This window comes from Taudactylus pleione, unplaced genomic scaffold (assembly GCF_031769625.1).
Source record: "Taudactylus pleione unplaced genomic scaffold, aTauple2 ptg000117l, whole genome shotgun sequence".
In the NCBI taxonomy this organism is placed as follows: domain Eukaryota; kingdom Metazoa; phylum Chordata; class Amphibia; order Anura; family Myobatrachidae; genus Taudactylus; species Taudactylus pleione.
The window spans coordinates 15,373,259-15,398,335 of NW_028284519.1; the positions used below are offsets into that span (position 1 = coordinate 15,373,259).

The 25,077-nt window shown below is 34.5% G+C and overlaps 8 non-coding genes across 8 annotated transcripts; all 8 read right to left on the minus strand.

Moving 5' to 3' along the window:
• Positions 1–3,844: 3,844 nt before the first annotated feature.
• On the minus strand, positions 3,845–3,916 carry TRNAD-GUC (transfer RNA aspartic acid (anticodon GUC)). The gene has a single exon. It is a non-coding gene; the product is annotated as a tRNA-Asp (tRNA).
• A 2,426-nt stretch (positions 3,917–6,342) lies between these two features.
• TRNAD-GUC (transfer RNA aspartic acid (anticodon GUC)) lies at positions 6,343–6,414 on the minus strand. Its single transcript has one exon. It is a non-coding gene; the product is annotated as a tRNA-Asp (tRNA).
• A 5,815-nt stretch (positions 6,415–12,229) lies between these two features.
• Positions 12,230–12,301, minus strand: TRNAD-GUC (transfer RNA aspartic acid (anticodon GUC)). Its single transcript has one exon. It is a non-coding gene; the product is annotated as a tRNA-Asp (tRNA).
• Positions 12,302–14,906: 2,605 nt separating this feature from the next.
• Positions 14,907–14,978, minus strand: TRNAD-GUC (transfer RNA aspartic acid (anticodon GUC)). Its single transcript has one exon. It is a non-coding gene; the product is annotated as a tRNA-Asp (tRNA).
• A 1,533-nt stretch (positions 14,979–16,511) lies between these two features.
• TRNAD-GUC (transfer RNA aspartic acid (anticodon GUC)) lies at positions 16,512–16,583 on the minus strand. Its single transcript has one exon. It is a non-coding gene; the product is annotated as a tRNA-Asp (tRNA).
• Positions 16,584–18,115: 1,532 nt separating this feature from the next.
• On the minus strand, positions 18,116–18,187 carry TRNAD-GUC (transfer RNA aspartic acid (anticodon GUC)). The gene has a single exon. It is a non-coding gene; the product is annotated as a tRNA-Asp (tRNA).
• A 2,606-nt stretch (positions 18,188–20,793) lies between these two features.
• On the minus strand, positions 20,794–20,865 carry TRNAD-GUC (transfer RNA aspartic acid (anticodon GUC)). Its single transcript has one exon. It is a non-coding gene; the product is annotated as a tRNA-Asp (tRNA).
• Positions 20,866–24,007: 3,142 nt separating this feature from the next.
• Positions 24,008–24,079, minus strand: TRNAD-GUC (transfer RNA aspartic acid (anticodon GUC)). Its single transcript has one exon. It is a non-coding gene; the product is annotated as a tRNA-Asp (tRNA).
• Between the last annotated feature and the right edge of the window lie 998 nt (positions 24,080–25,077).

Sequence of the window (25,077 nt, forward strand, 5' to 3'; positions counted from 1 at the left end):
AGTTGACATAAACGCTGGATTCAATTTGGATATTTTTTTTTGTTATCTCAATGAAACAACGTGAAACAGCACACATAAAAGAGATTAAAAGTTCAAAACTCCCCGTCGGGGAATTGAACCCCGGTCTCCCGCGTGACAGGCAGGGATAGTCACCACTATAATAACGAGGACTTACTTGGTCAATTTTTGGCAAAATTTGATCAAAAAATATACCCAAAAAACATGTCATGGTTAGCTATCGAAATGTGTATGTCATTGGCCAAAGAGATTATATGCTACATTTTTTCAAGCTAATTTAAAACCCTAAAGAAATATTTAACCTATTATTTGGAAAATGAAAAGTCAGTAATATTGACAACATAATTTTAATCTTGCAATGCATAGCACTCTAAAGTCTTTTCTCCTGCTCTAACCAAGCAGTGTATTGAATCACTATTTATTACTTTGATAAATATACCCAAAACCAGGTCATGGGGACCTCACAAATTGTACTTGTAGCACTGGCCATGAAGCTTACATGCAAGATTTTTTCAAGTTGACATAAACCCTGGATTTAATTTAGATAAGGCATTTTTGTTATCTCAGTGAAACAAAGTGAAACAGCATGCAAAAAAAGAGATTGAAAGTTCAAAACTCCCAGTCGAGAAATCAAACCCCGGTCTCCCGCAGGTCAGGCGGGGATACTTCACACTATACTAACGAGGACTTACTTGGTCCATTTTTGGCAAAATATGATCAAAAAATATACACAAAAAACATGTCATGGTTAGCTATTGAAATGTGTATGTCATTGGCCAAAGAGATTATATGCTACATTTTTTCAAGCTAATTTAAAACCCTAAAGAAATATTTAACCTATTATTTGGCAAATGAAAAGTCAGTAATTTTGACAACATAATTTTACTCTTGCAATGCATAGCACTCTAAAGTCTTTTCTCCTGCTCTAACCAAGCAGTGTATTGAATCACTATTTATTACTTTGATAAATATACCCAAAACCAGGTCATGGGGACCTCGTAAATTCTACTTGTAGCACTGGCCATGAAGCTTACATGCAAGATTTTTTCAAGTTGACATAAACCCTGGATTCAATTTAGATAAGGCATTTTTGTTATCTCAATGAAACAAAGTGAAACAGCATGCAAAAATAGCGATTGAAAGTTCAAAACTCCCCGTCGAGAAATCAAACCCCGGTCCTCTGCAGGTCAGGCGGGGATACTTCACACTATACTAACGAGGACTTACTTGGTCAATTTTTGGCAAAATATGATCAAAAAATATACCCAAAAAACATGTCATGGTTAGCGATCGAAATGTGTATGTCATTGGCCAAAGAGATTATATGCTACATTTTTTCAAGCTAATTTAAAACCCTAAAGAAATATTGAACCTATTATTTGGCAAATGAAAAGTCAGTAATTTTGACAACATAATTTTACTCTTGCAATGCATAGCACTCTAAAGTCTATTCTCCTGCTCTAACCAAGCAGTGTATTGAATAACTATTTATTACTTTGATAAATATACCTAAAGCCAGGCCATGGGGACCTCGCAAACTGTACTTGTAGCACTGGCCATGAAGCTTACATGCAAGCTTTTTTTCAAGTTGACATAAACGCTGGATTCAATTTGGATATTTTTTTTTGTTATCTCAATGAAACAACGTGAAACAGCACACATAAAAGAGATTAAAAGTTCAAAACTCCCCGTCGGGGAATTGAACCCCAGCCTCCCGCATGACAGGCGGAATCACTTCACACTATACTAACGAGGACTTACTTGGTCAATTTTTGGCAAAATAATATCAAAAAATATACCCAAAAAACATGTCATGGTTAGCTATCGAAATTTGTATGTCATTGGCCAAAGAGATTATATGCTACATTTTTTCAAGCTAATTTAAAACCCGAAAGAAATATTTAACCTATTATTTGGAAAATGAAAAGTCAGTAATATTGACAACATAATTTTACTCTTGCAATGCATAGCACTCTAAAGTCTTTTCTCCTGCTCTAACCAAGCAGTGTATTGAATCACTATTTATTACTTTGATAAATATACCCAAAACCAGGTCATGGTGACCTCACAAATTGTACTTGTAGCACTGGCCATGAAGCTTACATGCAAGATTTTTTCAAGTTGACATAAACCCTGGATTTAATTTAGGTAAGGCATTTTTGTTATCTCAATGAAACAAAGTGAAACAGCATGCAAAAAAAGAGATTGAAAGTTCAAAACTCCCCGTCGAGAAATCAAACCCTGGTCTCCCGCAGGTCAGGCGGGGATACTTCATACTATACTAACGAGGACTTACTTGGTCAATTTTTGGCAAAATATGATCAAAAAATATACCCAAAAAACATGTCATGGTTAGCTATCGAAATGTGTATGTCATTGGCCAAAGAGATTATATGCTACATTTTTTCAAGCTAATTTAAAACCCTAAAGAAATATTTAACCTATTATTTGGCAAATGAAAAGTCAGTAATTTTGACAACATAATTTTACTCTTGCAATGCATAGCACTCTAAAGTCTTTTTTCCTGCTCTAACCAAGCAGTGTATTGAATCACTATTTATTACTTTGATAAATATACCTAAAGCCAGGTCATGGGGACCTCGTAAATTCTACTTGTAGCACTGGCCATGAAGCTTACATGCAAGATTTTTTTCAAGTTGACATAATCCCTGGACTTAATTTAGATAAGGCATTTTTGTTATCTCAATGAAACAAAGTGAAACAGCATGCAAAAAAAATAGATTAAAAGTTCAAAACTCCCTGTCGGGAAATTGAACCCCAGCCTCCCGCATGACAATCGGAAACACTTCATACTATACTAATGAGGACTTACTTGGTCAATTTTTGGCAAAATAATATCAAAAAATTCACCCAAAAAACATGTCATGGTTAGCTATCGAAATTTGTATGTCATTGGCCAAAGAGATTATATGCTACATTTTTTCAAGCTAATTTAAAACCCTAAAGAAATATTTAACCTATTATTTGGCAAATGAAAAGTCAGTAATATTGACAACATAATTTTACTCTTGCAATGCATAGCACTCTAAAGTCTTTTCTCCTGCTCTAACCAAGCAGTGTATTGAATCACTATTTATTACTTTGATAAATATATCCAAAACCAGGTCATGGTGACCACACAAATTGTACTTGTAGCACTGGCCATGAAGCTTACATGCAAGATTTTTTCAAGTTGACATAAACCCTGGATTCAATTTAGATAAGGCATTTTTGTTATCTCAATGAAACAAAGTGAAACAGCATGCAAAAAAAGAGATTGAAAGTTCAAAACTCCCAGTCGAGAAATCAAACCCCGGTCTCCCGCAGGTCAGGCGGGGATGCTTCACACTATACTAACGAGGACTTACTTGGTCCATTTTTGGCAAAATATGATCAAAAAATATACACAAAAAACATGTCATGGTTAGCTATTGAAATGTGTATGTCATTGGCCAAAGAGATTATATGCTACATTTTTTCAAGCTAATTTAAAACCCTAAAGAAATATTTAACATAATATTTGGCAAATGAAAAGTCAGTAATTTTGACAACATAATTTTACTCTTGCAATGCATAGCACTCTAAAGTCTATTCTCCTGCTCTAACCAAGCAGTGTATTGAATAACTATTTATTACTTTGATAAATATACCTAAAGCCAGGTCATGGGGACCTCACAAACTGTACTTGTAGCACTGGCCATGAAACTTACATGCAAGATTTTTTTCAAGTTGACATAAACCCTGGATTCAATTTGGATAAGGAATTTTTGTTATCTCAATGAAACAACGTGAAACAGCACACAGAAAAGAGATTAAAAGTTCAAAACTCCCCATCGGGGAATTGAACCCCGGTCTCCCGCGTGACAGGTGGGGATACTCACCACTATACTAACGAGGACTTACTTGGTAAATTTTTGGCAAAATTTGATCAAAAAATATACCCAAAAAACATGTCATGGTTAGCTATCGAAATTTGTATGTCATTGGCCAAAGAGATTATATGCTACATTTTTTCAAGCTAATTTAAAACCCTAAAGAAATATTTAACCTATTATTTGGCAAATGAAAAGTCAGTAATATTGACAACATAATTTTACTCTTGTAATGCATAGCACTCTAAAGTCTTTTCTCCTGCTCTAACCAAGCAGTGTATTGAATCACTATTTATTACTTTGATAAATATAACCAAAACCAGGTCATGGTGACCTCACAAATTGTACTTGTAGCACTGGCCATGAAGCTTACATGCAAGATTTTTTCAAGTTGACAGAAACCCTGGATTCAATTTAGATAAGGCATTTTTGTTATCTCAATGAAACAAAGTGAAACAGCATGCAAAAAAAGAGATTGAAAGTTCATATGCTACATTTTTTCAAGCTAATTTAAAACCCTAAAGAAATATTTAAACTATTATTTGGCAAATGAAAGGTCAGTAATTTTGACAACATAATTTTACTCTTGCAATGCATAGCACACTAAAGTCTATTCTCCTCCTCTAACCAAGCAGTGTATTGAATAACTATTTATTACTTTGATAAATATACCTAAAGCCAGGTCATGGGGACCTCACAAACTGTACTTGTAGCACTGGCCATGAAGCTTACATGGAAGATTTTTTTCAAGTTGACATAATCCCTCGAATCAATTTTGATAAGGCATTTTTGTTATCTCAATGAAACAAAGTGAAACAGCATGCAAAAAAAATAGATTAAAAGTTCAAAACTCCCCGTCGGGGAATTGAACCCCAGCCTCCCGCATGACAGGCGGAATCACTTCACACTATACTAACGAGGACTTACTTGGTCAATTTTTGGCAAAATAATATCAAAAAATATACCCAAAAAACATGTCATGGTTAGCTTTCGAAATTTGTATGTCATTGGCCAAAGAGATTATATGCTACATTTTTTCAAGCTAATTTAAAACCCTAAAGAAATATTTAACCTATTATTTGGAAAATGAAAAGTCAGTAATATTGACAACATAATTTTACTCTTGCAATGCATAGCACTCTAAAGTCTTTTCTCCTGCTCTAACCAAGCAGTGTATTGAATCACTATTTATTACTTTGATAAATATACCCAAAACCAGGTCATGGTGACCTCACAAATTGTACTTGTAGCACTGGCCATGAAGCTTACATGCAAGATTTTTTCAAGTTGACATAAACCCTGGATTTAATCTAGATAAGGCATTTTTGTTATCTCAATGAAACAAAGTGAAACAGCATGCAAAAAAAGAGATTGAAAGTTCAAAACTCCCAGTCGAGAAATCAAACCCCGGTCTCGCGCAGGTCAGGCGGGGATACTTCACACTATACTAACGAGGACTTACTTGGTCAATTTTTGGCAAAATATGATCAAAAAATATTCCCAAAAAACATGTCATGGTTAGCGATCGAAATTTGTATGTCATTGGCCAAAGAGATTATATGCTACATTTTTCAAGCTAATTTAAAACACTAAAGAAATATTGAACCTATTATTTGGCAAATGAAAAGTCAGTAATTTTGACAACATAATTTTACTCTTGCAATGCATAGCACTCTAAAGTCTATTCTCCTGCTCTAACCAAGCAGTGTATTGAATAACTATTTATTTCTTTGATAAATATACCCAAAACCAGGTCATGGGGACCTCGTAAATTCTACTTGTAGCACTGGCCATGAAGCTTACATGCAAGATTTTTTCAAGTTGACATAAACCCTGGATTCAATTTAGATAAGGCATTTTTGTTATCTCAATGAATCAAAGTGAAACAGCATGCAAAAATAGCGATTGAAAGTTCAAAACTCCCCGTCGAGAAATCAAACCCCGGTCCTCTGCAGGTCAGGCGGGGATACTTCACACTATACTAACGAGGACTTACTTGGTCAATTTTTGGCAAAATATGATCAAAAAATATACCCAAAAAACATGTCATGGTTATCGATCGAAATGTGTATGTCATTGGCCAAAGAGATTATATGCTACATTTTTCAAGCTAATTTAAAACCCTAAAGAAATATTGAACCTATTATTTGGCAAATGAAAAGTCAGTAATTTTGACAACATAATTTTACTCTTGCAATGCATAGCACTCTAAAGTCTATTCTCCTGCTCTAACCAAGCAGTGTATTGAATAACTATTTATTACTTTGATAAATATACCTAAAGCCAGGCCATGGGGACCTCGCAAACTGTACTTGTAGCACTGGCCATGAAGCATACATGCAAGATTTTTTTCAAGTTGACATAAACGCTGGATTCAATTTGGATATTTTTTTTTGTTATCTCAATGAAACAACGTGAAACAGCACACATAAAAGAGATTAAAAGTTCAAAACTCCCCATCAGGGAATTGAACCCCGGTCTCCCGCGTGACAGGCGGGGATACTCACCACTATACTAACGAGGACTTACTTGGTCAATTTTTGGCAAAATTTGATCAAAAAATATACCCAAAAAACATGTCATGGTTAGCTATCGAAATGTGTATGTCATTGGCCAAAGAGATTATATGCTACATTTTTTCAAGCTAATTTAAAACCCTAAAGAAATATTTAACCTATTATTTGGAAAATGAAAAGTCAGTAATATTGACAACATAATTTTACTCTTGCAATCCATAGCACTGTAAAGTCTTTTCTCCTGCTCTAACCAAGCAGTGTATTGAATCACTATTTATTACTTTGATAAATATACCTAAAGCCAGGTCATGGGGACCTCGTAAACTCTACTTGTAGTACTGGCCATGAAGCTTACATGGAAGATTTTTTTCAAGTTGACATAATCCCTGGATTCAATTTAGATAAGGCATTTTTGTTATCTCAATGAAACAAAGTGAAACAGCATGCAAAAAAAATAGATTAAAAGTTCAAAACTCCCCGTCGGGGAATTGAACCCCATCCTCCCGCATGACAGGCGGAAACACTTCACACTATACTAACGAGGACTTACTTGGTCAATTTTTGGCAAAATAATATCAAAAAATATACCCAAAAAACATGTCATGGTTAGCTATCGAAATTTGTATGTCATTGGCCAAAGAGATTATATGCTACATTTTTTCAAGCTAATTTAAAACCCTAAAGAAATATTTAACCTATTATTTGGCAAATGAAAAGTCAGTAATATTGACAACATAATTTTACTCTTGCAATGCATAGCACTCTAAATTCTTTTCTCCTGCTCTAACCAAGCAGTGTATTGAATCACTATTTATAACTTTGATAAATATATCCAAAACCAGGTCATGGTGACCTCACAAATTGTACTTGTAGCACTGGCCATGAAGCTTACATGCAAGATTTTTTCAAGTTGACATAAACCCTGGATTCAATTTAGATAAGGCATTTTTGTTATCTCAATGAAACAAAGTGAAACAGCATGCAAAAAAAGAGATTGAAAGTTCAAAACTCCCAGTCGAGAAATCAAACCCCGGTCTCCCGCAGGTCAGGCGGGGATACTTCACACTATACTAACGAAGATTTACTTGGTCAATTTTTGGCAAAATATGATCAAAAAATATACCCAAAAAACATGTCATGGTTAGCTATCGAAATTTGTATGTCATTGGCCAAAGAGATTATATGCTACATTTTTTCAAGCTAATTTAAAACCCTAAAGAAATATTTAACCAAGTATTTGGAAAATGAAAAGTCAGTAATATTGAAAACATAATTTTACTCTTGCAATGCATAGCACTCTAAAGTCTTTTCTCCTGCTCTAACCAAGCAGTGTAATGAATCACTATTTATTACTTTGATAAATATACCCAAATCCAGGTCATGGGGACCTCGCAAACTGTACTTGTAGCACTGGCCATGAAACTTACATGCAAGATTTTTTTCAAGTTGACATAAACCCTGGATTCAATTTGGATAAGGCATTTTTGTAATCTCAATGAAACAACGTGAAACAGCACACAGAAAAGAGATTAAAAGTTCAAAACTCCCCGTCGGGGAATTGAACCCCGGTCTCCGCATGACAGGCGGGGATACTCACCACTATACTAACGAGGACTCACTTGGTCAATTTTTGGCAAAATTTGATCAAAAAATAAACCCAAAAAACATGTCATGGTTAGCTATCGAAATGTGTATGTCATTGGCCAAAGAGATTATATGCTACATTTTTTCAAGCTTATTTTAAACCCTAAAGAAATATTTAACCTATTATTTGGAAAATGAAAAGTCAGTAATATTGACAACATAATTTTACTCTTGCAATGCATAGCACTCTAAAGTCTTTTCTCCTGCTCTAACCAAGCAGTGTATTGAATCACTATTTATTACTTTGATAAATATACCCAAAACCAGGTCATGGGGACCTCGTAAATTCTACTTGTAGCACTGGCCATGAAGCTTACATGCAAGATTTTTTCAAGTTGACATAAACCCTGGATTCAATTTAGATAAGGCATTTTTGTTATCTCAATGAAACAAAGTGAAACAGCATGCAAAAAAAGCGATTGAAAGTTCAAAACTCCCCGTCGAGAAATCAAACCCCTGTCCTCTGCAGGTCAGGCGGGGATACTTCACACTATACTAATGAGGACTTACTTGGTCAATTTTTGGCAAAATATGATCAAAAAATATACCCAAAAAACATGTCATGGTTAGCGATCGAAATGTGTATGTCATTGGCCAAAGAGATTATATGCTACATTTTTTCAAGCTAATTTAAAACCATAAAGAAATATTGAACCTATTATTTGGCAAATGAAAAGTCAGTAATATTGACAACATAATTTTACTCTTGCAATGCATAGCACTCTAAAGTCTTTTCTCCTGCACTAACCAAGCAGTGTATTGAATCACTATTTATTACTTTGATAAATATATCCAAAACCAGGTCATGGTGACCTCACAAATTGTACTTGTAGCACTGGCCATGAAGCTTACATGCAAGATTTTTTCAAATTGACATAAACCCTGGATTCAATTTAGATAAAGCATTTTTGTTATCTCAATGAAACAAAGTGAAACAGCATGCAAAAAAAGAGATTGAAAGTTCAAAACTCCCCGTCGAGAAATCAAACCCCGGTCCTCTGCAGGTCAGGCGGGGATACTTCACACTATACTAACGAGGACTTACTTGGTCAATTTTTGGCAAAATATGATCAAAAAATATACCCAAAAAACATGTCATGGTTAGCGATCGAAATGTGTATGTCATTGGCCAAAGAGATTATATGCTACATTTTTTCAAGCTAATTTAAAACCCTAAAGAAATATTGAACCTATTATTTGGCAAATGAAAAGTCAGTAATTTTGACAACATAATTTTACTCTTGCAATGCATAGCACTCTAAAGTCTATTCTCCTGCTCTAACCAAGCAGTGTATTGAATAACTATTTATTACTTTGATAAATATACCTAAAGCCAGGCCATGGGGACCTCGCAAACTGTACTTGTAGCACTGGCCATGAAGCTTACATGCAAGCTTTTTTTCAAGTTGACATAAACCCTGGATTCAATTTGGATATTTTTTTTTGTTTTCTCAATGAAACAACGTGAAACAGCACACATAAAAGAGATTAAAAGTTCAAAACTCCCCGTCAGGGAATTGAACCCCGGTCTCCCGCGTGACAGGCGGGGATACTCACCACTATACTATCGAGGACTTACTTGGTCAATTTTTAGCAAAATTTGATCAAAAAATATACCCAAAAAACATGTCATGGTTAGCTATCGAAATGTGTATGTCATTGGCCAAAGAGATTATATGCTACATTTTTTCAAGCTAATTTAAAACCCTAAAGAAATATTTAACCTATTATTTGGAAAATGAAAAGTCAGTAATATTGACAACATAATTTTACTCTTGCAATCCATAGCACTCTAAAGTCTTTTCTCCTGCTCTAACCAAGCAGTGTATTGAATCACTATTTATTACTTTGATAAATATACCTAAAGCCAGGTCATGGGGACCTCGTAAACTCTACTTGTAGTACTGGCCATGAAGCTTACATGGAAGATTTTTTTCAAGTTGACATAATCCCTGGATTCAATTTAGATAAGGCATTTTTGTTATCTCAATGAAACAAAGTGAAACAGCATGCAAAAAAAATAGATTAAAAGTTCAAAACTCCCAGTCGGGGAATTGAACCCCATCCTCCCGCATGACAGGCGGAAACACTTCACACTATACTAACGAGGACTTACTTGGTCAATTTTTAGCAAAATAATATAAAAAAATATACCCAAAAAACATGTCATGGTTAGCTATCGAAATTTGTATGTCATTGGCCAAAGAGATTATATGCTACATTTTTTCAAGCTAATTTAAAACCCTAAAGAAATATTTAACCTATTATTTGGCAAATGAAAAGTCAGTAATATTGACAACATAATTTTACTCTTGCAATGCATAGCACTCTAAAGTCTTTTCTCCTGCTCTAACCAAGCAGTGTATTGAATCACTATTTATAACTTTGATAAATATATCCAAAACCAGGTCATGGTGACCTCACAAATTGTACTTGTAGCACTGGCCATGAAGCTTACATGCAAGATTTTTTCAAGTTGACATAAACCCTGGATTCAATTTAGATAAGGCATTTTTGTTATCTCAATGAAACAAAGTGAAACAGCATGCAAAAAAAGAGATTGAAAGTTCAAAACTCCCAGTCGAGAAATCAAACCCCGGTCTCCCGCAGGTCAGGCGGGGATACTTCACACTATACTAACGAAGATTTACTTGGTCAATTTTTGGCAAAATATGATCAAAAAATATACCCAAAAAACATGTCATGGTTAGCTATCGAAATTTGTATGTCATTGGCCAAAGAGATTATATGCTACATTTTTTCAAGCTAATTTAAAACCCTAAAGAAATATTTAACCAAGTATTTGGAAAATGAAAAGTCAGTAATATTGAAAACATAATTTTACTCTTGCAATGCATAGCACTCTAAAGTCTTTTCTCCTGCTCTAACCAAGCAGTGTAATGAATCACTATTTATTACTTTGATAAATATACCCAAAACCAGGTCATGGGGACCTCGCAAACTGTACTTGTAGCACTGGCCATGAAACTTAAATGCAAGATTTTTTTCAAGTTGACATAAACCCTGGATTCAATTTGGATAAGGCATTTTTGTTATCTCAATGAAACAACGTGAAACAGCACACAGAAAAGAGATTAAAAGTTCAAAACACCCCGTCGGGGAATTGAACCCCGGTCTCCCACGTGACAGGCGGGGATACTCACCACTATACTAACGAGGACTTACTAGTTCAATTTTTGGCAAAATTTGATAAAAAAATATACACAAAAAACATGTCATGGTTAGCTATCGAAATTTGTATGTCATTGGCCAAAGAGATTATATGCTAAATTTTTTCAAGCTAATTTAAAACCCTAAAGAAATATTTAACCTATTATTTGGCAAATGAAAAGTCAGTAATATTGACAACATAATTTTACTCTTGCAATGCATAGCACTCTAAAGTCTTTTCTCCTGCTCTAACCAAGCAGTGTATTGAATCACTATTTATTACTTTGATAAATATATCCAAAACCAGGTCATGGTGACCTCACAAATTGTACTTGTAGCACTGGCCATGAAGCTTACATGCAAGATTTTTTCAAGTTGACAGAAACCCTGGATTCAATTTAGATAAGGCATTTTTGTTATCTCAATGAAACAAAGTGAAACAGCATGCAAAAAAAGAGATTGAAAGTTCAAAACTCCCAGTCGAGAAATCAAACCCTGGTCTCCCGCAGGTCAGGCGGGGATACTTCACACTATACTAACGAAGATTTACTTGGTCAATTTTTGGCAAAATATGATCAAAAAATATACCCAAAAAACATGTCATGGTTAGCTATCGAAATTTGTATGTCATTGGCCAAAGAGATTATATGCTACATTTTTTCAAGCTAATTTAAAACCCTAAAGAAATATTTAACCAAGTATTTGGAAAATGAAAAGTCAGTAATATTGAAAACATAATTTTACTCTTGCAATGCATAGCACTCTAAAGTCTTTTCTCCTGCTCTAACCAAGCAGTGTAATGAATCACTATTTATTACTTTGATAAATATACCCAAAACCAGGTCATGGGGACCTCGCAAACTGTACTTGTAGCACTGGCCATGAAACTTAAATGCAAGATTTTTTTCAAGTTGACATAAACCCTGGATTCAATTTGGATAAGGCATTTTTGTTATCTCAATGAAACAACGTGAAACAGCACACAGAAAAGAGATTAAAAGTTCAAAACTCCCCGTCGGGGAATTGAACCCCGGTCTCCCACATGACAGGCGGGGATGCTCACCACTATACTAACGAGGACTTACTAGTTCAATTTTTGGCAAAATTTGATAAAAAAATATACACAAAAAACATGTCATGGTTAGCTATCGAAATTTGTATGTCATTGGCCAAAGAGATTATATGCTAAATTTTTTCAAGCTAATTTAAAACCCTAAAGAAATATTTAACCTATTATTTGGCAAATGAAAAGTCAGTAATATTGACAACATAATTTTACTCTTGCAATGCATAGCACTCTAAAGTCTTTTCTCCTGCTCTAACCAAGCAGTGTATTGAATCACTATTTATTACTTTGATAAATATATCCAAAACCAGGTCATGGTGACCTCACAAATTGTACTTGTAGCACTGGCCATGAAGCTTACATGCAATATTTTTTCAAGTTGACATAAACCCTGGATTCAATTTAGATAAGGCATTTTTGTTATCTCAATGAAACAAAGTGAAACAGCATGCAAAAAAAGAGATTGAAAGTTCAAAACTCCCAGTCGTGAAATCAAACCCCGGTCTCCCGCAGGTCAGGTGGGGATACTTCACACTATACTAACGAGGACTTACTTGGTCAATTTTTGGCAAAATATGATCAAAAAATATACCCAAAAAACATGTCATGGTTAGCTATTGAAATGTTTATGTCATTGGCCAAAGAGATTATATGCTACATTTTTTCAAGCTAATTTAAAACCCTAAAGAAATATTTAACCTATTATTTGGCAAATGAAAAGTCAGTAATTTTGACAACATAATTTTACTCTTGCAATGCATAGCACTCTAAAGTCTATTCTCCTGCTCTAACCAAGCAGTGTATTGAATTACTATTTATTACTTTGATAAATATACCTAAAGCCAGGTCATGGGGACCTCGCAAACTGTACTTGTAGCACTGGCCATGAAGCTTACATACAAGATTTTTTTCAAGTTGACATAATCCCTGGATTCAATTTAGATAAGGCATTTTTGTTATCTCAATGAAACAAAGTGAAACAGCATGCAAAAAAAGAGATTAAAAGTTAAAAACTCCCCATCGGGGAATTGAACCCCAGCTCCCGCATGACAGGAGGAGACACTTCACACTATACTAACGAGGACTTACTTGGTCAATTTTTGGTAAAATATGATCAAAAAATATACCCAAAAAACATGTCATGGTTAGCTATCGAAATTTGTATGTCATTGGCCAAAGAGATTATATGCTACATTTTTTCAAGCTAATTTAAAACCCTAAAGAAATATTTAACCTATTATTTGGCAAATGAAAAGTCAGTAATATTGACAACATAATTTTACTCTTGCAATGCATAGCACTCTAAAGTCTTTTCTCCTGCTCTTACCAAGCAGTGTATTGAATCACTATTTATTACTTTGATAAATATACCCAAAACCAGGTCATGGTGACCTCACAAATTGTACTTGTAGCACTGGCCATGAAGCTTACATGCAAGATTTTTTCAAGTTGACAGAAACCCTGGATTCAATTTAGATAAGGCATTTTTGTTATCTCAATAAAACAAAGTGAAACAGCATGCAAAAAAAGAGATTGAAAGTTCAAAACTCCCAGTCGAGAAATCAAACCCCGGTCTCCCGCAGGTCAGGCGGGGATACTTCACACTATACTAATGAGGACTTACTTGGTCAATTTTTGGCAAAATATGATCAAAAAATATACACAAAAAACATGTCATGGTTAGCTATCGAAATGTGTATGTCATTGGCCAAAGAGATTATATGCTACATTTTTTCAAGCTAATTTAAAACCCTAAAGAAATATTTAAACTATTATTTGGCAAATGAAAAGTCAGTAATTTTGACAACATAATTTTACTCTTGCAATGCATAGCACTCTAAAGTCTTTTCTCCTCCTCTAACCAAGCAGTGTATTGAATCACTATTTATTACTTTGATAAATATACCCAAAACCAGGTCATGGGGACCTCGTAAATTCTACTTGTAGCACTGGCCATGAAGCTTACATGCAAGATTTTTTTCAAGTTGACATAATCCCTGGATTCAATTTAGATAAGGCATTTTTGTTATCTCAATGAAACAAAGTGAAACAGCATGCAAAAAAAATAGATTAAAAGTTCAAAACTCCCCGTCGGGGAATTGAACCCCAGCCTCCCGCATGACAGGCAGAAACACTTCACACTATACTAACGAGGACTTACTTGGACAATTTTTGGCAAAATAATATCAAAAAATATACCCAAAAAACATGTCATGGTTAGCTATCGAAATTTGTATGTCATTGGCCAAAGAGATTATATGCTACATTTTTTCAATCTAATTTAAAACCCTAAAGAAATATTTAACCTAGTATTTGGAAAATGAAAAGTCAGTAATATTGACAACATAATTTTACTCTTGCAATGCATAGCACTCTAAAGTCTTTTCTCCTGCTCTAACCAAGCAGTGTATTGAATCACTATTTATTACTTTGATAAATATACCTAAAGCCAGGTCATGGGGACCTCGCAAACTGTGCTTGTAGCACTGGCCATGAAACTTACATGTAAGATTTTTTTCAAGTTGACATAAACCCTGGATTCAATTTGGATAAGGCATTTTTGTTATCTCAATGAAACAACGTGAAACAGCACACAGAAAAGAGATTAAAAGTTCAAAACTCCCCGTCGGGGAATTGAACCCCGGTCTCCCACGTGACAGGCGGGGATACTCACCACTATACTAACGAGGACTTAATTTGTCAATTTTTGGCAAAATTTGATCAAAAAATATACACAAAAAACATGTCATGGTTAGCTATCGAAATTTGTATGTCATTGGCCAAAGAGATTATATGCTAAATTTTTTCAAGCTAATTTAAAACCCTAAAGAAATATTTAACCTATTATTTGGCAAATGAAAAGTCAGTAATATTGACAACATAATTTTACTCTTGCAATGCATAGCACTCTAAAGTCTTTTCTCCTGCACTAACCAAGCAGTGTATTGAATCACTATTTATTACTTTGATAAATATATCCAAAACCAGGTCATGGTGACCTCACAAATTGTACTTGTAGCACTGGCCATGAAGCTTACATGCAAGATTTTTTCAAGTTGACATAAACCCTGGATTCAATTTAGATAAGGCATTTTTGTTATCTCAATGAAACAAAGTGAAACAGCATGCAAAAAAAGAGATTGAAAGTTCAAAACTCCCCGTCGAGAAATCAAACCCCGGTCCTCTGCAGCTCAGGCGGGGATACTTCACACTATACTAACGAGGACTTACTTGGTCAATTTTTGGCAAAATATGATCAAAAAATATACCCAAAAAACATGTCATGGTTAGCGATCGAAATGTGTATGTCATTTGCCAAAGAGATTATATGCTACATTTTTTCAAGCTAATTTAAAACCCTAAAGAAATATTGAACCTATTATTTGGCAAATGAAAAGTCAGTAATTTTGACAACATAATTTTACTCTTGCAATGCATAGCACTCTAAAGTCTATTCTCCTGCTCTAACCAAGCAGTGTATTGAATAACTATTTATTACTTTGATAAATATACCCAAAACCAGGTCATGGTGACCTCACAAATTGTACTTGTAGCACTGGCCATGAAGCTTACATGCAAGATTTTTTCAAGTTGACATAAACCCTGGATTTAATTTAGATAAGTCATTTTTGTTATCTCAATGAAACAAAGTGAAACAGCATGCAAAAAAAGAGATTGAAAGTTCAAAACTCCCAGTCGAGAAATCAAACCCCGGTCTCCCGCAGGTCAGGCGGGGATACTTCACACTATACTAACGAGGACTTACTTGGTCAATTTATGGCAAAATATGATCAAAAAATATACCCAAAAAACATGTCATGGTTAGCTATCGAAATGTGTATGTCATTGGCCAAAGAGATTATATGCTACATTTTTTCAAGCTAATTTAAAACATTAAAGAAATATTTAAACTATTATTTGGCAAATGAAAAGTCAGTAATTTTGACAACATAATTTTACTCTTGCAATGCATAGCACTCTAAAGTCTATTCTCCTCCACTAACCAAGCAGTGTATTGAATAACTGTTTATTACTTTGATAAATATACCTAAAGCCAGGTCATGGGGACCTCACAAACTGTACTTGTAGCACTGGCCATGAAACTTACATGCAAGATTTTTTTCAAGTTGACATAAACCCTGGATTCAATTTGGATAAGGCATTTTTGTAATCTCAATGAAACAACGTGAAACAGCACACAGAAAAGAGATTAAAAGTTCAAAACTCCCCGTCGGGGAATTGAACCCCGGTCTCCCGCGTGACAGGCGGGGATACTCACCACTATACTAACGAGGACTCACTTGGTCAATTTTTGGCAAAATTTGATCAAAAAATAAACCCAAAAAACATGTCATGGTTAGCTATCGAAATGTGTATGTCATTGGCCAAAGAGATTATATGCTACATTTTTTCAAGCTTATTTTAAACCCTAAAGAAATATTTAACCTATTATTTGGAAAATGAAAAGTCAGTAATATTGACAACATAATTTTACTCTTGCAATGCATAGCACTCTAAAGTCTTTTCTCCTGCTCTAACCAAGCAGTGTATTGAATCACTATTTATTACTTTGATAAATATACCCAAAACCATGTCATGGGGACCTCGTAAATTCTACTTGTAGCACTGGCCATGAAGCTTACATGCAAGATTTTTTCAAGTTGACATAAACCCTGGATTCAATTTAGATAAGGCATTTTTGTTATCTCAATGAAACAAAGTGAAACAGCATGCAAAAAAAGCGATTGAAAGTTCAAAACTCCCCGTCGAGAAATCAAACCCAGGTCCTCTGCAGGTCAGGCGGGGATACTTCACACTATACTAACGAGGACTTACTTGGTCAATTTTTGGCAAAATATGATCAAAAAATATACCCAAAAAACATGTCATGGTTAGCGATCGAAATGTGTATGTCATTGGCCAAAGAGATTATATGCTACATTTTTTCAAGCTAATTTAATACCATAAAGAAATATTGAACCTATTATTTGGCAAATGAAAAGTCAGTAATATTGACAACATAATTTTACTCTTGCAATGCATAGCACTCTAAAGTCTTTTCTCCTGCACTAACCAAGCAGTGTATTGAATCACTATTTATTACTTTGATAAATATATCCAAAACCAGGTCATGGTGACCTCACAAATTGTACTTGAAGCACTGGCCATGAAGCTTACATGCAAGATTTTTTCAAGTTGACATAAACCCTGGATTCAATTTAGATAAGGCATTTTTGTTATCTCAATGAAGCAAAGTGAAACAGCATGCAAAAAAAGCGATTGAAAGTTCAAAACTCCCCGTCGAGAAATCAAACCCAGGTCCTCTGCAGGTCAGGCGGGGATACTTCACACTATACTAACGAGGACTTACTTGGTCAATTTTTGGCAAAATATGATCAAAAAATATACCCAAAAAACATGTCATGGTTAGCGATCGAAATGTGTATGTCATTGGCCAAAGAGATTATATGCTACATTTTTTCAAGCTAATTTAAAACCCTAAAGAAATATTGAACCTATTATTTGGAAAATGAAAAGTCAGTAATTTTGACAACATAATTTTACTCTTGCAATGCATAGCACTCTAAAGTCTATTCTCCTGCTCTAACCAAACAGTGTATTGAATAACTATTTATTACTTTGATAAATATACCTAAAGCCAGGCCATGGGGACCTCGCAAACTGTACTTGTAGCACTGGCCATGAAGCTTACATGCAAGCTTTTTTTCAAGTTGACATAAACCCTGGATTCAATTTGGATATTTTTTTTTGTTTTCTCAATGAAACAACGTGAAACAGCACACATAAAAGAGATTAAAAGTTCAAAACTCCCCGTCAGGGAATTGAACCCCGGTCTCCCGCGTGACAGGCGGGGATACTCACCACTATACTAACGAGGACTTACTTGGTCAATTTTTGGCAAAATTTGATCAAAAAATATACCCAAAAAACATGTCATGGTTAGCTATCGAAATGTGTATGTCATTGGCCAAAGAGATTATATGCTACATTTTTTCAAGCTAATTTAAAACCCTAAAGAAATATTTAACCTATTATTTGGAAAATGAAAAGTCAGTAATATTGACAACATAATTTTACTCTTGCAATGCATAGCACTCTAAAGTCTTTTCTCCTGCTCTAACCAAGCAGTGTATTGAATCACTATTTATTACTTTGATAAATATACCCAAAACCAGGTCATGGGGACCTCGTAAATTCTACTTGTAGCACTGGCCATGAAGCTTACATGCAAGATTTTTATCAAGTTGACATAATCCCTGGATTCAATTTAGATAAGGCATTTTTGTTATCTCAATGAAACAAAGTGAAACAGCATGCAAAAAAATAGATTAAAAGTTCAAAACTCCCCGTCGGGGAATTGAACCCCAGCCTCCCACATGACAGGCGGAAACACTTCACACTATACTAACGAGGACTTACTTGGTCAATTTTTGGCAAAATATGATCAAAAAATATACCCAAAAAACATGTCATGGTTAGCTATCGAAATGTGTATGTCATTGGCCAAAGAGATTATATGCTACATTTTTTCAAGCTAATTTAAAACCTTAAAGAAATATTTAAACTATTATTTGGCAAATGAAAAGTCAGTAATTTTGACAACATAATTTTACTCTTGCAATGCATAGCATTCTAAAGTCTATTCTCCTCCTCTAACCAAGCAGTGTATTGAATAACTATTTATTACTTTGATAAATATACCTAAAGCCAGGTCATGGGGACCTCACAAACTGTACTTGTAGCACTGGCCATGAAACTTACATGTAAGATTTTTTTCAAGTTGACATAAACCCTGGATTCAATTTGGATAAGGCATTTTTGTAATCTCAATGAAACAACGTGAAACAGCACACAGAAAAGAGATTAAAAGTTCAAAACTCCCCGTCGGGGAATTGAAACCCGGTCTCCCGCGTGACAGGCGGGGATACTCACCACTATACTAACAAGGACTTACTTGGTCAATTTTTAGCAAAATTTGATCAAAAAATATACCCAAAAAACATGTCATGGTTAGCTATCGAAATGTGTATGTCATTGGCCAAAGAGATTATATGCTACATTTTTTCAAGCTAATTTAAAACCCTAAAGAAATATTTAACCTATTATTTGGAAAATGAAAAGTCAGTAATATTGACAACATAATTTTACTCTTGCAATCCATAGCACTCTAAAGTCTTTTCTCCTGCTCTAACCAAGCAGTGTATTGAATCACTATTTATTACTTTGATAAATATACCTAAAGCCAGGTCATGGGGACCTCGTAAACTCTACTTTTAGTACTGGCCATGAAGCTTACATGGAAGATTTTTTTCAAGTTGACATAATCCCTGGATTCAATTTAGATAAGGCATTTTTGTTATCTCAATGAAACAAAGTGAAACAGCATGCAAAAAAAATAGATTAAAAGTTCAAAACTCCCCGTCGGGGAATTGAACCCCATCCTCCCGCATGACAGGCGGAAACTCTTCACACTATACTAACGAGGACTTACTTGGTCAATTTTTGGCAAAATAATATCAAAAAATATACCCAAAAAACATGTCATGGTTAGCTATCGAAATTTGTATGTCATTGGCCAAAGAGATTATATGCTACATTTTTTCAAGCTAATTTAAAACCCTAAAGAAATATTTAACCTATTATTTGGCAAATGAAAAGTCAGTAATATTGACAACATAATTTTACTCTTGCAATGCATAGCACTCTAAAGTCTTTTCTCCTGCTCTAACCAAGCAGTGTATTGAATCACTATTTATAACTTTGATAAATATATCCAAAACCAGGTCATGGTGACCTCACAAATTGTACTTGTAGCACTGGCCATGAAGCTTACATGCAAGATTTTTTCAAGTTGACATAAACCCTGGATTCAATTTAGATAAGGCATTTTTGTTATCTCAATGAAACAAAGTGAAACAGCATGCAAAAAAAGAGATTGAAAGTTCAAAACTCCCAGTCGAGAAATCAAACCCCGGTCTCCCGCAGGTCAGGCGGGGATACTTCACACTATACTAACGAAGATTTACTTGGTCAATTTTTGGCAAAATATGATCAAAAAATATACCCAAAAAACATGTCATGGTTAGCTATCGAAATTTGTATGTCATTGGCCAAAGAGATTATATGCTACATTTATTCAAGCTAATTTAAAACCCTAAAGAAATATTTAACCAAGTATTTGGAAAATGAAAAGTCAGTAATATTGAAAACATAATTTTACTCTTGCAATGCATAGCACTCTAAAGTCTTTTCTCCTGCTCTAACCAAGCAGTGTAATGAATCACTATTTATTACTTTGATAAATATACCCAAAACCAGGTCATGGGGACGTCGCAAACTGTACTTGTAGCACTGGCCATGAAACTTAAATGTAAGATTTTTTTCAAGTTGACATAAACCCTGGATTCAATTTGGATAAGGCATTTTTGTTATCTCAATGAAACAACGTGAAACAGCACACAGAAAAGAGATTAAAAGTTCAAAACTCCCCGTCGGGGAATTGAACCCCGGTCTCCCACGTGACAGGCGGGGATACTCACCACTATACTAACGAGGACTTACTAGTTCAATTTTTGGCAAAATTTGATAAAAAAATATACACAAAAAACATGTCATGGTTAGCTATCGAAATTTGTATGTCATTGGCCAAAGAGATTATATGCTAACATTTTTTCAAGCTAATTTAAAACCCTAAAGAAATATTTAACCTATTATTTGGCAAATGAAAAGTCAGTAATATTGACAACATAATTTTACTCTTGCAATGCATAGCACTCTAAAGTCTTTTCTCCTGCTCTAACCAAGCAGTGTATTGAATCACTATTTATTACTTTGATAAATATATCCAAAACCAGGTCATGGTGACCTCACAAATTGTACTTGTAGCACTGGCCATGAAGCTTACATGCAATATTTTTTCAAGTTGACAGAAACCCTGGATTCAATTTAGATAAGGCATTTTTGTTATCTCAATGAAACAAAGTGAAACAGCATGCAAAAAAAGAGATTGAAAGTTCAAAACTCCCAGTCGAGAAATCAAACCCCGGTCTCCCGCAGGTCAGGCGGGGATACTTCACACTATACTAACGAGGACTTACTTGGTCAATTTTTGGCAAAATATGATCAAAAAATATACCCAAAAAACATGTCATGGTTAGCTATTGAAATGTTTATGTCATTGGCCAAAGAGATTATATGCTACATTTTTTCAAGCTAATTTAAAACCCTAAAGAAATATTTAACCTATTATTTGGCAAATGAAAAGTCAGTAATTTTGACAACATAATTTTACTCTTGCAATGCATAGCACTCTAAAGTCTATTCTCCTGCTCTAACCAAGCAGTGTATTGAATAACTATTTATTACTTTGATAAATATACCTAAAGCCAGGTCATGGGGACCTCGCAAACTGTACTTGTAGCACTGGCCATGAAGCTTACATGCAAGATTTTTTCAAGTTGACATAAACCCTGGATTCAATTTAGATAAGGCATTTCTGTTATCTCAATGAAACAAAGTGAAACAGCATGCAAAAAAAGCGATTGAAAGTTCAAAACTCCCCGTCGAGAAATCAAACCCAGGTCCTCTGCAGGTCAGGCGGGGATACTTCACACTATACTAACGAGGACTTACTTGGTCAATTTTTGGCAAAATATGATAAAAAAATATACCCAAAAAACATGTCATGGTTAGCGATCGAAATGTGTATGTCATTGGCCAAAGAGATTATATGCTACATTTTTTCAAGCTAATTTAATACCATAAAGAAATATTGAACCTATTATTTGGCAAATGAAAAGTCAGTAATATTGACAACATAATTTTACTCTTGCAATGCATAGCACTCTAAAGTCTTTTCTCCTGCACTAACCAAGCAGTGTATTGAATCACTATTTATTACTTTGATAAATATATCCAAAACCAGGTCATGGTGACCTCACAAATTGTACTTGAAGCACTGGCCATGAAGCTTACATGCAAGATTTTTTCAAATTGACATAAACCCTGGATTCAATTTAGATAAAGCATTTTTGTTATCTCAATGAAACAAAGTGAAACAGCATGCAAAAAAAATAGATTAAACGTTCAAAACTCCCCGTCGGGGAATTGAACCCCAGCCTCCCACATGACAGGCGGAAACACTTCACACTATACTAACGAGGACTTACTTGGTCAATTTTTGGCAAAATAATATCAAAAAATATACCCAAAAAACATGTCATGGTTAGCTATCGAAATTTGTATGTCATTGGCCAAAGAGATTATATGCTACATTTTTTCAAGCTAATTTAAAACCCTAAAGAAATATTTAACCTAGTATTTGGAAAATGAAAAGTCAGTAATATTGAAAACATAATTTTACTCTTGCAATGCATAGCACTCTAAAGTCTTTTCTCCTGCTCTAACCAAGCAGTGTATTGAATCACTATTTATTACTTTGATAAATATACCCAAAACCAGGTCATGGTGACCTCACAAATTGTACTTGTAGCACTGGCCATGAAGCTTACATGCAAGATTTTTTCAAGTTGACATAAACCCTGGATTTAATTTAGATAAGGCATTTTTGTTATCTCAATGAAACAAAGTGAAACAGCATGCAAAAAAAGAGATTGAAAGTTCAAAACTCCCAGTCGAGAAATCAAACCCCGGTCTCCCGCAGGTCAGGCGGGGATACTTCACACTATACTAACGAGGACTTACTTGGTCAATTTTTGGCAAAATATGATCAAAAAATATTCCCAAAAAACATGTCATGGTTAGCTATCGAAATGTGTATGTCATTGGCCAAAGAGATTATATGCTACATTTTTTCAAGCTAATTTAAAACCCTAAAGAAATATTTAACCTATTATTTGGAAAATGAAAAGTCAGTAATATTGACAACATAATTTTACTCTTGCAATCCATTGCACTCTAAAGTATTTTCTCCTGCTCTAACCAAGCAGTGTATTGAATCACTATTTATTACTTTGATAAATATACCCAAAACCAGGTCATGGGGACCTCGTAAATTCTACTTGTAACACTGGCCATGAAGTTTACATGCAAGATTTTTTTCAAGTTGACATAATCCCTGGATTCAATTTAGATAAGGTATTTTTGTTATCTCAATGAAACAAAGTGAAACAGCATGCAAAAAAAATAGATTAAAAGTTCAAAACTCCCCGTCGGGGAATTGAACCCCAGCCTCCCGCATGACAGGCAGAAACACTTCACACTATACTAACGAGGACTTACTTGGACAATTTTTGGCAAAATAATATCAAAAAATATACCCAAAAAACATGTCATGGTTAGCTATCGAAATGTGTATGTCATTGGCCAAAGAGATTATATGCTACATTTTTTCAATCTAATTTAAAACCCTAAAGAAATATTTAACCTAGTATTTGGAAAATGAAAAGTCAGTAATATTGACAACATAATTTTACTCTTGCAATGCATAGCACTCTAAAGTCTTTTCTCCTGCTCTAACCAAGCAGTGTATTGAATCACTATTTATTACTTTGATAAATATACCTAAAGCCAGGTCATGGGGACCTCGCAAACTGTACTTGTAGCACTGGCCATGAAAATTACATGTAAGATTTTTTTCAAGTTGACATAAACCCTGGATTCAATTTGGATAAGGCATTTTTGTTATCTCAATGAAACAACGTGAAACAGCACACAGAAAAGAGATTAAAAGTTCAAAACTCCCCGTCGGGGAATTGAACCCCGGTCTCCCACGTGACAGGCGGGGATACTCACCACTATACTAACGAGGACTTAATTTGTCAATTTTTGGCAAAATTTGATCAAAAAATATACACAAAAAACATGTCATGGTTAGCTATCGAAATTTGTATGTCATTGGCCAAAGAGATTATATGCTAAATTTTTTCAAGCTAATTTAAAACCCTAAAGAAATATTTAACCTATTATTTGGCAAATGAAAAGTCAGTAATATTGACAACATAATTTTACTCTTGCAATGCATAGCACTCTAAAGTCTTTTCTCCTGCACTAACCAAGCAGTGTATTGAATCACTATTTATTACTTTGATAAATATATCCAAAACCAGGTCATGGTGACCTCACAAATTGTACTTGTAGCACTGGCCATGAAGCTTACATGCAAGATTTTTTCAAGTTGACATAAACCCTGGATTCAATTTAGATAAGGCATTTTTGTTATCTCAATGAAACAAAGTGAAACAGCATGCAAAAAAAGAGATTGAAAGTTCAAAACTCCCAGTCGAGAAATCAAACCCCGGTCTCCCGCAGGTCAGGCGGGGATACTTCACACTATACTAACGAGGACTTACTTGGTCAATTTATGGCAAAATATGATCAAAAAATATACCCAAAAAACATGTCATGGTTAGCTATCGAAATGTGTATGTCATTGGCCAAAGAGATTATATGCTACATTTTTTCAAGCTAATTTAAAACCTTAAAGAAATATTTAAACTATTATTTGGCAAATGAAAAGTCAGTAATTTTGACAACATAATTTTACTCTTGCAATGCATAGCACTCTAAAGTCTATTCTCCTCCGCTAACCAAGCAGTGTATTGAATAACTGTTTATTACTTTGATAAATATACCTAAAGCCAGGTCATGGGGACCTCACAAACTGTACTTGTAGCACTGGCCATGAAACTTACATGCAAGATTTTTTTCAAGTTGACATAAACCCTGGATTCAATTTGGATAAGGCATTTTTGTAATCTCAATGAAACAACGTGAAACAGCACACAGAAAAGAGATTAAAAGTTCAAAA